This window comes from Camellia sinensis, chromosome 2 (genome assembly GCF_055761805.1).
Source record: "Camellia sinensis isolate YWXY chromosome 2, ASM5576180v1, whole genome shotgun sequence".
Classification (NCBI taxonomy): Eukaryota; Viridiplantae; Streptophyta; class Magnoliopsida; order Ericales; family Theaceae; genus Camellia; species Camellia sinensis.
In genome coordinates this window covers 21,860,627-21,879,230 of record NC_138962.1, presented here as the reverse complement: position 1 = coordinate 21,879,230, position 18,604 = coordinate 21,860,627, and the positions used below count along the sequence as shown (strand labels likewise).

Here is an 18,604-nt window from a genome sequence, read left to right as displayed (position 1 = left end):
AATCCCTCAATCTCTATCAACTTAGGTTTCTGAATATAATAAATACATTTGACATAGGACTTGGAATCAATTGAGTTTCAAGAGAAGAATTCTTCTCTCGAATTGAAAGAAACAGAGTAGTTTTTTAGCATCCCACTTTCCTTGGTTTGCAAAGGAAGTTGCTACATAGATGTATGATCATGTTTAATTAGCAACTTTTCCTTCAGATACAACTTACATCTCAAGTTTTGGACCTTCAATCTGTTTTTCTGTATAAACTTAGTCTCTTTTGAACTGATCCTCAAGTTTTGAACCCTCAATCTGTATCAACTTAAGTTTCTAAAAGGGAACACCTCTAAAACCTATAAAACTAGGAACTTCAGGACTATTCTTGTGGCCAGCGGGTATAAAATCATTGATTTATTTATCAAACTCATAATTTTCAGATTGACCAACGATCAAGCCTACACTATACGGATTGGGCAAGTTTTGATGGTTCAGTATTCCTACTAGTCAGTTTTTGTTGGACGGGACCCTAAGGAATCAAAGTAAAGAAAGTAGAGAATAGGCAGCATGATCATCTGATGGGCAGTTTCACATTCTTGCTCGGGTGACACATCGATTGATCTCACTTCTCATTTGAGTTGATTCTGCTAATTGTGGAGACAGAAATTGTTGTAGAGCAAAGACCACAATAATTTAATTTGAAACAATTTCATACCATTTTGGCATGGCCTTTGACAGAGTTAGAATCGCAAAGCAAGCTTGGAAATCTAATCTTTGATGGTTGAGCTTATAGACTAATCCAGAAAATAAATGTAAAAACATTTGGTCCTCAATCCGGCAAAGAAAATTCTCTCTGACAAATTTTGTAAACAAGGACGGAACAAAGAAGCTCTTGTACATCTTTTCTTCTTCTTCTTCTTCTTTTTAATTTTTTATTTATTTATCTGGTGTATAAAAATGTAGAGACAGAAAAGTAAAAGCTTTACTATATGAATGAGAGTGAGAAATGGAATTTCTTGTTTTTCTTATTTTTTTATTTTTATTTGAGTAATTTGTTACAAACTTACTTTATTGTTTATTGAACTGAAGACATGGCAGATTGACATGTGACAGTAAATGCTACTCCCTTGGAGACGTCCTTTCTATATTGCTCTCTAGAATGTAGTTTTTCATATTAGACAAAATTGCGGTAGTTTTCTAAAGGAAAAAACTAGCAACTTTGGGGCTTAACTGAAATCCTGCATTTTCTTCCCATTAACTGCAGAAAACTATGAATTATCATTCATGTTTAGTGAACAAAATAAACCACAATACTAGGATACTCAGAAACCAAAATATGTTGGATTTAAAATCAATGTGACTACAGTCATCCAATTTGAAGAATCACAAAAGCTGTCAATTAGGCATCCGTTATAATAGCCTAACAGTGCATAAGTTAATTGGTTGATATTTTGTTTAATATACTTGTTCATTCATAAAAAGAAAGTTATCCTAGTCCATTGGTGTTCACATTCCATTCATTTTGGCTATTGTGATGCGGGAATTCCATCAGCTTTAAGCAGACGAGAAAATGCTGCTCGTGCAATACTCTAAAGAGATCATGAGATAAAGTTTTGTTGATTGTTATATAGATGTATGATCATGTTCAAACCACATAACTTTCCCTTCAAATAAAACTTACGTCTCAAGTTTTGAACCCTCAATCTCTATTCTGTATCAACTTAAGTTTCTAAAATAAAATAATGAAAACTTGAGAAAGTGCATAGAATCAATTGTGCTGTGCTACAAGAGAAGAATATAACAAAGTATTTCTTTTCTCAAATTGAATGAAGTAGTAGTTTCTTTAGCATCTCCCTTTCTCTCTCTTTCCTTTTCTTTTTTTTTTTTCTTTTTTTTTTCTGCATTATTCTTTGCCTACAAGGTTGGCAAAGGAAGATTGCCACATAGATGTATGATTTTGTGCAACTTGAATAATTTTTCCTTGATGCAAACACAAATGCTCATGTTTTGAAGTCTCAATCTGTATCAACTTAGTTTTCTAAAAGCAAATAAAATTAACTTAAGGAATTGGAATCAATCTATTGAAGTTCATGAAAAGAATAGAACTTATCATTTCTTTTCTTAAATTGAAAGAAAAACATCAAGTAGTTTCTTTAGCATCTTTCTTTTCAATTTTCTTGCTGCATTATTCTTTGCCTTTGAGGTTGGCATAGGAAAATGTTGGGATTCCAAGCAAAGGAGAAAATTCTAATGCCCTAATGAGATCATATGATCAAGCTCGCCGATTGCTAGATAGATATATGATCATGAGTATCTGATACTTGATGCAAATACAACTTACGCAATGCATTGTGCATAGCGAATCCATGCTTAGTTGGTACGTCAATGGGGATTGTGGACCCCTAGTCCCCTGTGTTTGCTTTTTAAAATTAACTTCTCTTGAAAGATTGATTGAAGAAGTGTTGTTGAGGGAAACCTAAGATTTCCCACCACTATATATATAGTAAAGGTATGTGTTCGTTGCTGGAGTCATTCTTTTATTGTATAGCCATATGAGCTTTGACAAATGCACACATTAAGTCATTCACAAAATCGAAACAGATAGGCGTTGAGTCCATTTTCCATATCACCACTGTGGTAGCATTTTTCTTTGCTATAAAAAAACTGATGTCTTTGTAGAATTTGTGAAAGAAGAAGACTCTGTAACTATGGCAGAAACTGTGGCTAGGCCTTTTGTATCCTTTGTGGTACAAATGCTAGGCAATGTGCTCAGCCAAGAAGCTAAATCGTTGCGTGGGGTAAAGGGCCAAGTCCTTCAAATGCAAACAGAGTTAAATCGAATGCAATGCTTTTTGAAAGATGCAGCTGCAAGGCGAGAAGAAGGAGACAAGACAGTCCACAACTTAGTTGCGGAGATTAGAGAAGCTGCTTATGATGCTGATGATGCAATTGACACGTTTATTGTCAAAGTTGCATTCAGGAGGGGAACAGGTATCCTCAATGTTCTCATGCGGCATTCTTGTGTTGTCAAGGATTATATAGCCATCCATAAGGTTGGGGTGGAAATTGAGTCAATTAAAACCAAGATCAGTGACATCACGTCAAGGTTTCAGACTTATAACGTGAGGGCAATAAGTGAAGGAGAAAGTTTGAGTTCTTCCAGGTATGAGAAGCAACGACTGCTATTACAGCCTTATCCTCATATCATGGAAGAGGATGTCGTTGGCTTAGATGAAGGCTTGACAAAAATAGTAGAATATTTGGTGAAAGAGAGAGAGTGTCGAGTTGTTTCCATTTGGGGGATGGGCGGTCTTGGCAAGGCCACCCTTGCAAAAAAGGTTTACAATTACATTGATGTTAGGCGTCATTTTGATTGTTTTGCCTGGGCTTTTATATCTCAACAATGTAATACTAGAGAAGTTTTGGAAGGGATTCTAATCGAACTTACCTCTCCGTCACATGAAGAGAGGAAAAAAATCAAAACAATGAGTCATGGCGAGCTAGTTGTGGAACTTTATCGAGTTCAAAGTCAGAAGAAATGTTTTCCAATCCTTCCCGAATAAAAAAGTTGCAGGTAGCAAAATACTACTAACTACTCGCATACAAGAAGTGGCTTCGTACGCTGATCAACCCCACGAACTGAGGCATTTAACTAAACCTGAGAGTTGGGAACTGTTTGGAAAGAAAGCATTCTCGAGGAGAAATGTTACAGGTAATTATTAATATCATCCACCCCTCAAAATGAAAGTTACGCTTAAATTTTTAAATTTCTTTCGTCTACCTTGTCTTTTGATTCTCATAGGAGTAAGCCACACAATTTTTATAAGGAGTAATACAAACTAACACATTTAGAACTTGTTTGACATGATCTATATTAGCATATTTTTTTATTTTATTTTTATCTTTTATGGGTCATATTGCCTCTCTATTTTTTTATACATCTTTTCTTAAAAAGTTAAAAGATACACTTATTTAGATCATCTCAAACTACCCCATAATTTTTAAGAAGTGGTAATTTTTCTCCAAGTCATCATAAAGAAGGCATAAATTAAGAAGGTCGCTATATATTACCTAAATATTTTATCAAATTTTCTATTGCTTATCTGACTTCTCACATGACATGATAAGTTACATCAATTTATAATACTTATGAGTTTATATTTTATTTCTATAATCCTTAAATAGGTTAGAAATTAAGTACTTTAGGGATTTAATTGATTCGATTGATAATTTAGGTACTAAATAGGCTTTGACTTATATATACTTTAGACATTTAGTAGACTCAATCGATAACTCAGGGACTAACTAGACAATTTGACGATAATCTAAGTGTATAAAGTGTAATAAACCCTTTTTGGATTTAAAGAAAACTATACGACTTTATTAATTCTAGTTTTTAACTGAAAAATACTATTTCATTAATTTGCAAAAGAGTTTAAGAAAAAATTCCAATTTAATTTAAGGGTGAAGTATTAATAAATCCAAAAATGTGATTTGGTGAATTGTTTAGTTCTCATTTTTTTCTTATGAACCCAAAGCTCTTATTAAAGTGCACTTACATATTTGGGTTTAATTTTTTGGGATAAAAATGGGTTTCTCAAAATGTAAAATTACATATTTGGACAATTTGCACTATAAAAGTTTTGAATTTTTCCTCATTCTAGAACAAATTTCACATTACGAACAAAAACCTAACGCTCTAATGTAATATGCCAATAAGGTAACACTTCAATGTAGCACACTAAAAAACTCCTTGGTATATTTTTACCAAACGTAACAATGTAACACTCAAATAAAAACTCTTTGGTGTATTTTTCCCAAACGTAATGCTCCAATGTAACACAAAAAAAAAAAAATTTCCTTAGTGTACTTTTCCCAAACATAACACTCCAATATAACACACAAAAATACTAAAAAAACTCCTTAATGTACTTTTTTCAAATGGAACACTCACAGTTTGAAATTATACATTTACCCAAAATTTACTAAAGAATATTTGTACTCGTTTTTGGAATGGTTTGAAGAATCTCACATTCTTTTTTTTTTAGTGTTACATTGAAGTGTTACATTTAGGAAAAGTATACTAATTTTTTTTTTTTTTGTGTGTGTGTGTGTGTTACATTGGAACGTTATATTTGGAAAAAGTACATCAAAGAGTTTTTTTTGTGTGTTACGTTAAAGTGTTACACTAAGGAATTTTTTAGAGTTTTATATTGAAATGTTACGTTAAAAAAAAGTACACTAAGGAGTTTGTGTGTGTGTGTGTGTGTGTGTGTGTGTGTGTGTGTTTGTGTTAAATCAAAATGTTATACTGAGGAGTTTTTGTGTATTACATTAGAGTGTTATACTAAGGAGTTTTTTTGGAGTTTTTACGTTTGAGAAAAGTACAGTAAAGAATTTTTTTTTTATGTGTTGCATTAGAGTGTTACACTAAGTTTTTTTTTTTTTTTTTAAGTGTTATATTGGAGTGTTGCGTTTGAAAGTTACATTAGAGTATTATAGTTTGAAAAATTAGGGGTACTTACGTGTAGGTCCTAATAAGTGGACTCATTGTCTAATAAGTCCTATGGGAAAAATTTGTCATAAAAAAAGTTACTAATTGTAAGTTTTAGCGATAATTTATAAAAATCATGATAAAAAAAGTCACTAATTGTCAATTTTTAGCGACATATATAAAAAATTGTCACAAAAAAATTATTTTTAGCGATAATTTTATCAAGACTTATTTTCAATAGGACTTGATGAGAATTAATTCCAACTATTAGGACCTATTGGTAGTTTACCCTGATACTACATTTGGCCAAACGTACCAAGTAGTTTTTGTACTCCTTTTGAAATGTTTGAAAAATCCCACATCCTTTTGAAATGTTTGAAGAATCCCATATTTTAAGTCATTTTTGTTTTGAAATGTTTTCCAAATAAAAAGATTTTTATATAAAAATTCATCAAAAATTTGATTCCCATATATTGTGTACGTATAACTGTAAATCTAATTTTTAAATAATATATTAAATCTATCTTTTCAAAATTAATGGGACTAATGGTCTATAAGAAAATCTTTAAAACTAGGGCTGGTTTGGCATCATCAAAAAAATCTAAAAAGTCAAAAAATTACTAAAAAAGCAAAAAAGTTCATAGTATTTACCTTTTTTTTGGCTGGAAATATGTCAATTGAAAAAAAAAAAAAAAAAAAAAAAAAGGGAAAACAACACTGCACAAAACTGTGCAGCCACACATCCAAGTCAATGGAAAACGTGGCACACTTGTAGCCACACATGCCATTTAAAAAAAAAAATTTTGAAAAGAGACAGAAAGTGCACTGCCAGTACTGCTGCTTGTGTCAGCGAGGGTAATTTCGTAATTTTACAATTTTATACAATATTTTAATACACATTTTTTTCGTAAAAAGTCAAAAAGTTAATCCAAACATCCATATTTTTTTCCTCTACTTTTTAGTTCAAAAAGACAAAAAGTGCACTTATTTAGGGCACCCCAAACAACCAAATGGATCACCATTTCTCAAGATGAAATTTATAGGTAAATTTTCCTTAATTTAATTCAGCAACATCATTACTTTGTAGGGAGAGGTTACAACACGTACTTGCACACCGTAGGAAAAGTTATAGGTAGCGTTTGGTAGAGTTTTCTAAATATGATTTGAGAATAGAGTTGTATTTTGAGTTTGTGAGTTTTGGAATTATGATTTGAGTATGAAAAATTTGTTTGGTTATGAGTTTTGAATTGAGTTTTAGAGGGAATTCTGAGTTTTTGAAATTATAAAAGTTATTTGATTAAAAAACTTACAACTCATAACCAAACACACAACCAAAAATTCTATTCAAAGCTCATATAAAAATTTAAAAAATTTCAAAAATATTTTTTATTTACATAAAAATAACAAGTGTGAAAAAAAAAAAAAAATAAACACTGATCCGGTCAACCGACCGGACGTGCAGGAGGATGACAGGGTTAGCCAAATTTATAATACTCATGAGTTTATATTTTATTTTTGTAATCCTTAAATAGGTTAGAAATTAAATACTTTAGGGATTTAGTTGATTCAATAGATAATTTAGGTACTAAATAGACTTTGACTTATATATATTTTAGAGATTTAGTAGACTCAATCAATAATTTAAGGACTAAATAGATAATTTGGTGATAGTTTAAAGGTATAAAGTGTAATAAACCCTTTTTGAATTTAAAGAAAACTATACAACTTTATTAATTTTAGTATTTTAACTAAAAAATACTATTTCATTAATTTGCAAAAGAGTTTAAAAAAAAGATCCAATTTAATTTAGGGGTGAAGCACCAATAAATCTCAAAATGTGATTTGTGAACTGTTTAGTTCTTCATTTTTTCTTATGAATCCAAAGGTCCTATTAAAGTGAAAATTACATAAAAGAGATTTACATGTTTGAGTTTAATTTTTTGGCGATAAAGGTGCGTTTCTCAAAATGTAAAATTATACATTTGGACAATTTACACTACAGAAGTTTTAAATTTTCCTTTATTCGAGAACAAATCCCACATTACGAACAAAACTCAACACTTTAACACTCCAATAACGTAATACTTCAATATAACACACTAAAAAACTTATTGGTATATTTTTTTTCAAACGTAACAACGTAACACTAAAAAAAGACTATTTTGTGTACTTTTTCCAAACGTAACGCTCCAATGTAATATACACACACAAAAAAAAAATGCTTAGTGTACTTTTTCCAAATGTAACACTCCAATTAGTGTAATCTCAAACGTAACACTCCAATGTAACATACTCCAATGTAACACAAAAAAAACACTAAATAAACTTCTTAGTATACTTTTTCTAAACGAAACACTCACAATTTGAAATTATAGATTTGCCCAAAATTTATTAAGAAATATTTGTACTTCTTTTAGAATGGTTTGAATAATCTCATTTTTTTTTTTTAGTGTTATATTGGAGTGTTACATTTAGAAAAAGTATACTAAGATTTTTTTTTTTTTTTTTTTGTGTTACATTGGAGCGTTACATTGGGGAAAAGTATACCAAATAGTTTTTTTTGTGTGTTACATTAAAATGTTACACTAAGAAATTTTTTTAGAGTATTATATTGAAGTGTTACATTTGAAAAAAGTACACTACGGAGTTTTTTCATGTGTTACATTAGAATGTTACACTAAGGAGTTTTTGAGTGTTACATTAGAGTGTTACACTAAGAAATTTTTTTAGAGTATTATATTAGAGTGTTACATTTGGGAAAAGTATACTAATTTTTTTTTTTTGTGTGTGTTTAATTAGAGTGTTACATTAAGGATTTTTGTGTGTGTGTGTGTGTTACGTTGGAGTGTTACATTAAGGAGTTTTTTTAGAGTGCTAAATTAGAGTGTTACGTTTGAAAAAAATACACTAAGGAGTTTTTTTATGTGTTACAATAGAGTGTTACAAGAAGAAATTTTTGTATGTGTTACACTAAGGAGTTTTTTTGGAGTGTTTTACGTTTAAGAAAAGTACAGTAAATAGTTTTTTTTATGTGTTACATTAGGGTATTACACTAATATTTTTTTTTAGTATTATATTAGAGTGTTACGTTTAAGTGTTACATTGAAGTATTACAGTTTGAAATTATACATTTGGCCAAAACTTACCAAGTAGTTTTTGTACTCCTTTTGAAATGTTTAAAAACTCCCACATTCTTTTGGAATGTTTGAAAAATCCCTTATTTTAAGTCATTTTTCTTTTGAAATGTTTTCAAAATAAAAAGATTTTTATATAAAAATTCATCCAAAATTTGATTCCCATATATTGTGTACATTACCTTTCTAGCACAAAAGAAAAAAAGAGAAGAAATATAATAGAAATAAGGGTATAACCGTAAATCTAATTCTTAAATAATATATTAAATCTACTTTTTAGGAATAAGTGTATTCGGGAATGGGTAAGAGTAGCACCGATAGAAGATAAGTTGAGAGAGAATCGATTGAGATGGGTTGGTCATATTCAACGGAGACCAACAGAGAGACAGTAGTGAAGAGATACGATACTGTAATGGTAGATGGAAGGGTTAGGGGATGGGATAGGCCTAGATTAACGTTGGTTAGCGTTATAAATAGAGATATGGATCTTCTTAATTTGACTAATGAAATGGCTTTTAAAAGGGCTGCGTGAAGAAAAATGATTCATGTAGCCGACCTCATTTGATGAGACTTAAGGCTTGGTTTGGTTTGGTATTAAATCTACTTTTCCAAAATCAATGGGACTAATTGGTCTATAAGAAAATTCTTAGGTCTAAATGAATCACCATTCCTCAAGATGGGATTTATAGATAAATTTTTCTTAATTTAATTCAATAAATTTAATTCAGCAGCATCATTACTTTCTAGGGAGAGGTTACAATGCGTACTTGTACACCGTAGGAAAGTTATATTTTTTATGAGAGAAGTTATACATTTTGTGAGATGAAAGTTACGATTTTTGTGATGAAAGTTATGAATTTTGAAGTTATGATGTGCACCTAAAAGTCATGTAAACTAAAATTATACTTTTTATGAGAGAAGTTATACATTTTGTGAAAAGCAAAAAGTTATATTTTTTGTGACAAAAATTATACATTTTGTGAGAGAAATTATATTTTTTTGCATAAATTGCATATGATGTGCAAAGCATTCTCCTATTTGGGAACTTAGATATGAGAATTCTTATTCAAAACAAACAAAAAATATTTAACCATCTTTAGCAACTCTACCTTTTAAAATAATATATATTTTTCAAATAGATAGATGCATATTATTTTCCCAGGTAGATAAAACCATGTTTATTGAATAGTACTTAATTGGACATATGTCTTAAAAAATTTATGAATTAGTACTTGGACATATGTCTTAAAAGTTTACAAGACTTGTTAGTATTTGGAGAGAAAAGATAAGTCGATAAAGTATAAAAATTTGGGGACAAATTACATTGGTAGACTTTATATTTTTTTTTCTTGTATCATTTTGATCCCTACATTTTTAATTGACTCAATTTTGACCTTCAATTTTAGATATTATTTCAATTTGGTTCAATTAATAATATCATTAGTATTTTTTAAGAAAAAATTATCACTAAATTAGTTGAGATTAACTAACTGAATTGAGTAAATTTATAATTTTGTCCTTAAAAATATGGCACATGACACTTAAGTGCATATTTTCCAAAAAAAATACTAAGAATTGTAATCAATTGAACCAAATTGAGACAAAATTAAAAATTCAATATCAAAATCGAACTAATTAGAAGTATAAGGATTAAAATGACACAAGAAATAAAGCACAGGAACTACCATCACAATTTACCCAAAATTTGTAAGTGGCTAATTTTGGGCTCAAGAGTAACTTGTATCACCCAATTATCTCCTTCAAATGGCTTATTGTACATATGATAAACACAGGTACTAGGTTACCCATGCTACATTCGTTTCTATTTTATATCAATAATTAATATATATAGGTTATTTTTTACTTCTTAATTTGCAAACCTAATGATAGATGACTCACTTTTTTGTGTGTGTTCGTAACATTTTAATTTTGCAGAATTTGAGCCGAGCACTGAAATGATGAAGTTAGGGAAGGAAATGGCGAAACACTGTGGGGGTCTACCGTTGGCCATTGTGGTATTAGGACTTCTAGCAAACAAACACAAGATGGAGGAGTGGAAGATGGTGAGTAGAAACATCAATTATTACTTAAACAAGAAGGGTGAAGGCAGCCATGGAGTTCGAGACATTTTAGCTTTAAGTTACCAAGATTTGTCGTACCATCTCAAGGCATGCTTTTTGTATCTGAGCCATCTTCCTGAAGATTATGAGATACGTGCAGAAAAATTAGTTCAAATGTGGATGGCTGAAGGCATTGTGTCATCATCATTAGTACCACCAGCACAAGTAGGAGAAATGAATGTAGAAGAGACAATGTTGGATGTTGGAATGAGTTATTTAAGTGAGCTAGCTTAGAGATGCATAGTTCAAGTCCAATTAACAAGGTCCGGCAGAAGGATTAAACTTTGTCGCCTCCACGATCTCATGCGGGACTTATGCTTGTTGAAAGCCCAAGAGGAGAATTTTCTCAAGGTTGTTCGCGTTGAAGTCTTTGATAATCAACAGCTCAAGTGGGAGAACTCTGCCTTTCATCTTCGTCGTCACCGTTGACTACAATTCGTAGGCTTGTTGTATACTATGCGGGAAATCCCACATCGGTCTGTAAGGGACTATTTTCCCACCTTATAAGCAGGCTAGCTCCTCTTACCTTGCATAGGCCTTTTCCCACAGTGGGGGAGGAACAAAACCATGCGGTCGGAATGCCAAAGCGGACAATATGTGCAAGGCACGGGGACCGGTGGCTTTATTTGGCGCCGTCTGTGGGAACTCTCTCCGGGGTGACCGGAGCCAACGCGGCTGGGGGCTAATGTGCAAAAAATCCCACATCGGTCCGTGAAGGACTACTTTCCCACCATATAAGCAGGCTGGCTCCTCTTACCTTGCATAGGCCTTTTCCCCCAGTGGAGGAGGAACAAAACCGTGCGATCGGAATGCCAAAGCGGACAAAATGTGCAAGGCACGGGGACCGGTGGCTTTATTTGGCGCCGTCTGTGGGAACTCCCTCCGGAGTGACCGGAGCCAGCGCGGCTGGGGGCTAATGTGCAAGAAATCCCACATCGGTCTGTGAGGGACTACTTTCTCACCTTATAAGCAGGCTGGCTCCTCTTACCTTGCATAGGCCTTTTCCCCCAGTGGGGAAGGAACAAAAACCGTGCGGTCGGAATGCCAAAGCGGACAATATGTGCAAGGCACGGGGACCGGTGGCTTTATTTGGCGCCGTCTGTGGGAACTCCCTCTGGGGTGATCGAAGCCAGCGCGGCTGGGGGCTAATGTGCGGGAAATCCCACATTGGTCTGTGAGGGACTACTTTCCCACCTTATAAGCAGGTTGGCTCCTCTTACCTTGCATAGGCCTTTTCCCCCAGTGGGGGAGGAACAAAACCGTGCGGTCGGAATGCCAAAGCGGACAATATGCGCAAGGCACGAGGACCGGTGGCTTTATTTGGCGCCGTCTGTAGGAACTCCCTCCGAGGTGACTGGAGCTAGCGCGGCTGGGGGCTAATGTGCGGGAAATCCCACATCGGTCTGTGAGGGACTACTTTCCCACCTTATAAGCAGGCTGGCTCCTCTTACCTTGCATAGGCCTTTTCCCTCAGTAGGGGAGGAACAAAACCGTGCGGTCGGAATGCCAAAGCGGACAATATGTGCAACGCACGGGGACCGGTCCCCGTGCCTTGCACATATTTTTCGCTTTGGCATTCCGACTACACGGTTTTGTTCCCCCACAGACCGATGTGGGATTTCCTGCACATTAGCCCCCAATCGCGCTGGCTCCGGTCACCCCGGAGGGAGTTCCCACAGACAGCGCGAAATAAAGCCACCGGTCCCTGTGCCTTGCACATATTGTCCGCTTTGGCATTCCGACCGCACGGTTTTGTTCCTCCCCCACTGGGGGAAAAGGCCTATGCAAGGTAAGAGGAGCCAGCCTGCTTATAAGGTGGGAAAGTAGTCCCTTACAAACCGATGTGGGATTTCCTGTACATTAGCCCCTAGTCGCGCTGGCAACGGTCATCCCGAAGGGAGTTCCCACAGACAACGCCTAATAAAGCCACCGGTCCCTATGCCTTGCACATATTGTCTGCTTTGGCATTCCGACCGCACGATTTTTGTTCCTCCCCCACTAGGGGAAAAGGCCTATGCAAGGTAAGAGGAGCCAGCCTGCTTATAAGGTGGGAAAGTAGTCCCTTACAAACCGATGTGGGATTTCCCGCACATTAGCCCCCAGCCGCGCTGCCTCCAGTCACTCCGGAGGGAGTTCCCACAGACGGCGCCAAATAAAGCCACCGATCCCCGTACCTTGCACATATTGTCCGCTTTAGCATTCCGACCGCACGGTTTTGTTCCTCCCCCACTAGGGGGAAATGGTCTATGCAAGGTAAGAGGAGCCAGCCTGCTTATAAGGTGGAAAAGTAGTCCCTCACAGACCGATGTAGGATTTCCCGCACATAAGCCCCCAGCTGCGTTGGCTCCGGTCATCCCGGAAGAAGTTCCCACAGACGGCGCCAAATAAAGCTACCAGTCCCCGTGCCTTGCACATATTGTCCACTTTGGCATTCCGACCGCACGGTTTTGTTCCTTCTCCACTGGGGGAAAAGGCCTATGCAAGGTAAGAGGAGCCAGCCTGTTTATAAGGTGGGAAAATAGTCCCTCACAAACCGACGTGGAATATCCTGCATATGTACTATTTAGGTGATCATGATGCAAATAATATAAGGCGAGAATATATTAATCTCGAAGAATTAACTAATCACCACCATATGCGGTATTGCCAATTTTACTTCTTTGTAAACGATTTGAAAATGTCTGGTTGGGAACAGATAAAATCACTTCTCAAGGGCTTCAAGTTGCTTAGAATTTTAGATGTCGAAAGCATGGAAATCAAACATGAGGAGGGGATGTTGCCGAGAGACATAGGAAACCTGTTTCACTTGAGATATTTAAGTATAAGAGCTTCTGAAATTTATAGTGTGCCTTCTTCTATAGGCAACTTGAGATTCCTCCAAACCCTAGATCTAAGGGCAGTTGATGAACTAGAAATACCCAATGTCCTGTGGAGGTTGGAACAATTGAGACATCTATATCTTCCTCGTAGAATCAAGCTGACTGGTACAAGTAAGTTGCGATTGGATGGTTTGAGCAAATTGGAGACGCTAGAAGACTTTGACACAGAGTATTGTGATGTCAGATACTTTCCCAGACTGACAAATCTTCGAAAAGTTGAAGTTTGTTCGGAAGCCCCCAAAGACTTGGCAGTGATCCTTAAATCTCCAATCCTCCTCAACAATTCAAACAGCCTTCTTCTACCATCTTTATCCTTCGCGATTGTTGGAGATTTCCGAATGGAAGAAGAACAAAGCCTTTTAAGGCAACTTTTAGGATGCCACCATCTTCACAAATTGAATTTAGCAGGGTCCCTGAATCTGGTTAATAAATTGCCAGACCAATTCCCTCCAAATCTCACCAAGTTAGCCTTGGAGGATACTAAACTAGAGGAAGACCCAATGCCAACATTGGAGAAGTTGCCCAACTTAAGAACTCTCGGCTTATTTCAGGATTCCTACATTGGGAAGGAGATGGTTTGTTCTTCTGCACCACCGAAAACAACAACAACAGCACCATCCAGCAGCAGTGGTGGAGGAGGAGGAGTGGGCTATGGCGGCTGTGATGGTGGAGGTTTTCCGAAACTCATATCTTTACAACTCTACTCTCTTGAAAACTTGGAGGAGTGGACGGTGGAACAAGGAGCCATGCCCTGTCTCTTCCGTTTGGTAATTCATGGATGCCAAAAATTGAAGGAGATTCCGGACGGATTGAGGTTCATTACCACCCTCCGTGAATTTGATATTAAATACGCATCTAAAGCACTCGGAAACAGGGTTAGAGAAGGAGGAGAGGACTTCTACAAAGTCCAGCACGTTCCTTCCATCATAATTATTAATTGACGCCTGTTCTCTCTCGGATCTTCCTACATTTACATCAGGTTGGTTGGTAGTTTCTTCCCCCCTCTTTCCTTTCTTTCTTTTTTTATAAGGGTTAATTTCACTTTTATCTCTAAGCTATTAATTTCGTCTATTTAGTCTATTAAGTTTCTAATTTTTGTTCATGTGATCCGATTAGAGACGATTATAAAAATCAATAACAGTTGAAAAAAAAAAAAGAGGTAATTTTATAATTTGAACAACTTAAATCATACAATTAAACACTCATTAAGTTGGTTGTAGGTTGTAATTTATTCAAAATAATAAGAAAAATTAGTATTTTGTTGTATGGTTTAAGATGTTCAAATTCTCAAATTAATTTTTTTAATCAAATTAAGTTTTAACAGTTGTTTGTTTTTAAAATTGTCTCCAATTGGACTACACAAACATAAATTCAAATCTTTAGGAACTCAATAGACGAAAATGATAGTTTATGAATGAAATAGAAAAAATGGTGATATTTGTGACTTCAATGATCCAAAACCATGTCAAAACAATTTTTTCTGATTATTAGTAATACTAGGTTCGAAAATTCTAATTTCTCAGTCCAGTGCTTTCCTTCGTTTCCTGAAATAGAAAAAATTGACCAGCAGTCCTTTTTTTTTTTTTTTAAACAGGTTTTTTTTAATATTTTTTTAACTTTTTGTGAAAAGATATATATAAAAGTATACAAAATGATTTGACAACTTATATTGGCTTTTTGGCTAAAATTCTTACTTGCTGGACATATATTTTAATTTTGCAAAAGAAGTATTACTTTTGTTACAGAAAAGAAGTATAACTACCTTTCAAATTTCATGTCAAATAATAGAGAACACATGTGCATGCATGTATGTATGTCAAGATATGCTCTCCATTCTTGTGATATTTATAGAATTGCCATTCTTGCAAATCTCAAGGCTCGTTTGCATTGGGGAAATATCATTGTATGCAAATCACGTAGCTCGTTTTATGTTTACATACAATACGTGGTGAAATTCTCCTATGTTGTTTGTATGTGGGATAGAATTTGTAGTAGTATTGTTTATGAATCTAATAACATGTCTTTCTCCAAGGAATGCAATTATTTAGGCACAAATAATTAATCTTACTCCAACTTTTAAAATGACTGCAGGAGCTAAAAGAATCGAGATTTTTGTTAAAATCAGTTCACAATTGAACTTTAAATCACCTATTTCAGTGAATTTAGAGCAAGAAAAATCTCTTATCTATAACAACAATTACATGAATTCTACTGTAGTTAATCCTGTTGGCCAATCCTCAATTGCAATTTGAATATATGCAAAATGAATTTATGCTTTCTTAGCCTATTAATCACTAGATGATTAAAGTGGGAAGACAATATGATATGCAATGTCTGTTGTAGTTTTGCAGGACATAGTGTCATTGGCCATAAAAAAAAAGTTCTGTTCAAGCCATTTTAGCCATTTCCACCAAATCCTCAAAATTTCTTTTAGCTTAGCTTTCTCATAAAGACTCTGGAAACATGATTTGAATATTTGGTCTTTGCATATCATATAGTTATACTGCCCTAGGTATCAACTAAACTGATCTATGAGAATATATGATAATTTCGTTGATAAGTTATGGTCAATCCCTTGGAACATTTGAATTAACCCATTGAAATGGGGAAAATAATAATAATTCAATTTAAGGCTTACTGATTTGTTGCCCTGGTCAATTGGGATTGAGATGTTGGCATCATAAAGAACAGATATCAGGCTGGTATACTGCTTCACTCAACCTATCATCCTTCCTTCTAATTAGATCACATCATCACCAATTCTCATTCATATGTATTTCCTGCCGATGTCGTAACCTCATCAAGTTCATTCCTCTTTCTCAACATGGCTTTCCAGATAGGCTTCATTGGGGTTTTGGGGACTTCATTGTTAACTCTGCATATAAGCCACCTTGAAGACTCTGACACATCACCCAGTCCCTTAATCTATGGTAGTGTTGCTAGAATGACCATGGGCATGAATGGAATGACTATTCCTTGGCCTCCTAATGGAATGGCCATTTATGCTGGAAATAAGAATTGCTCTTCAGCGCATCAGAACCAGCTACTCTTCAATGCATAAGAACCTGCTCAGAAACTTGATTTTGAAAATCTTCACAATGCAGAGAAGCTTAAACATCTTCTGATATTTTGTTGATTTTCCGAAGGCCATTAATTGAGGAGCTAGAATCTTAATAAAAGCATTAAGCATACGTTATAATTCCTTACAACAGGCCCTGGGATTCCACAGCTGCACATGCATGAGTAACTGTGTATGCTCCTGTTTGAACAACTAAATTGCTAGTAATGTTCGCATCTTTCTTGATGTCATCTTTTACTTATTGGTACAATGACTGCAGATGCTAAAGAGTAAAGATTTCTGTCAAAACCAGTTCACAACTTTTATAGCGCAAGAAAATCCCGCCTTTTGCTTGCTTTTAGCTTTCCAGTGAATTTGGTGCAAGAAAAATTTCTAAACATCATCAGAGAGGCCAGTTCACAGATATTTTTTTTTTTTTGTTATTGAATAATTTTTTCTTGCTTATATTTGTAGATTGATGAAGCTTGGAGTTTGGATGAAGCTGTTGTGGTTCTTTGGAGTTTGGATGAGTGGATGTTGCATATGTAGCAGCTGTTGCTATTTACTGTGGATTTCTTGGACTGTTTAATTGTATAATTTAGATGATTGGCTAGATTCTCTTGGACTTAATTTGGATGGTTTGCTTGTGAGTGTGTACTGTTAATTTCTTTTTATTCATGTTGGACGTAATTTGGATGGTTACTTGTATGTTTGATTTCTTTTAATCAAGTTGAATTTAATTTCTTGTTACTCTTGGGTGATAGTTTGTCTCTTGAATTAAGGTAATTTATTTGAAAAACAGGATTGAAGGTTGAATGAGCCATATGATCTCTCTGATGAACTATGTACGTCTGCAGATTTCCCCAACAAAACCATCTAGATGATGTTTGTACACACCACATAGACCACAATTTCATAGGAATATCCTTTATGCCATTTGTCAATGGTGACTCTAGAAATTTTCATGAGCGGTGTCATTTAAATTTTTTTGATTAACTTTATTTTTGGTTTTTGATTTTTAAACTTTTTTAAAAAAAAAAAAAAAAAAAAGTTTGAAAAGACTCATCATTTCAATCACCCTTTTCATTTAATTTTTTTTTTTGAAACTCCAAAAAATAATTCAAACAATATTTCCATATTAGTTTTTTGCTTTTTTCTAATTCTGAAAACAGAAACTTCTCAAATCATAAATAAAAAATTGATATTATTTTTGAAATATGATTACATACACTTTTTTTTGTTTGTGTGTGTGTGTGTGGGGTGGTAGTAGCCTTAAATCTCCAGACTGATTATTCATGTCAGCACAATTCTTTTTAAAAAAATTATTTATATAATTATCACAAGTTTCATAGGTAAAAGAAGAATTTACAGTACAATTAAAAAAAATTTGAAATTTATCCACAACAAGAAAACAAAATTAGTGAATGTAACAAATAGCCACCTCTCACGTTGCTTCTTAAAAACACCAACACAAAATTGATAACTGTATGAATCAATTATATTTAGGAAGACATACATATAGATCCTACTAAATGGATTTTGTTTAATAGGTCCTATGATAATTAATGACATTTTTTATCATATACTATTAAAAAAGTCACTAATTGTTAATTTTCAATGAATGTTTGAAAATTGTCACAAAAAATTATAAGTTTTAGTGACAGTTTAAAAAAATCGTCACAAAAAAATAAAAATTTAACTTTAAGCGACAGTCTGAAGAATTCATCACAGGAAAACGCATTAATTGTAAGTTTTAGCGATAATTTATAAAAACCGTAACCAAAAGAAAAGTTACTAATTATCAATTTTTAGCGACATATGTATAAAAATCACAAAAAATTATTTTTAGCGACGATTGTAATAGGACTTATTTTCAATAAGACTTTATAGAAATTAAGTCCAATTATTAAGACCTATTAATAGTTTACCCATAC

General features: G+C 34.1%; 1 pseudogene across 1 annotated transcript; it reads left to right on the top strand.

Moving 5' to 3' along the window:
• Positions 1–2,373: 2,373 nt before the first annotated feature.
• On the top strand, positions 2,374–17,420 carry LOC114304010 (putative disease resistance protein At1g50180; annotated as a pseudogene). The gene is made up of 4 exons (XR_014355388.1): positions 2,374–3,697; positions 10,549–11,157; positions 13,256–14,591; positions 17,145–17,420. The product of XR_014355388.1 is annotated as a putative disease resistance protein At1g50180 (transcript).
• The last annotated feature ends 1,184 nt before the right edge of the window (positions 17,421–18,604 follow it).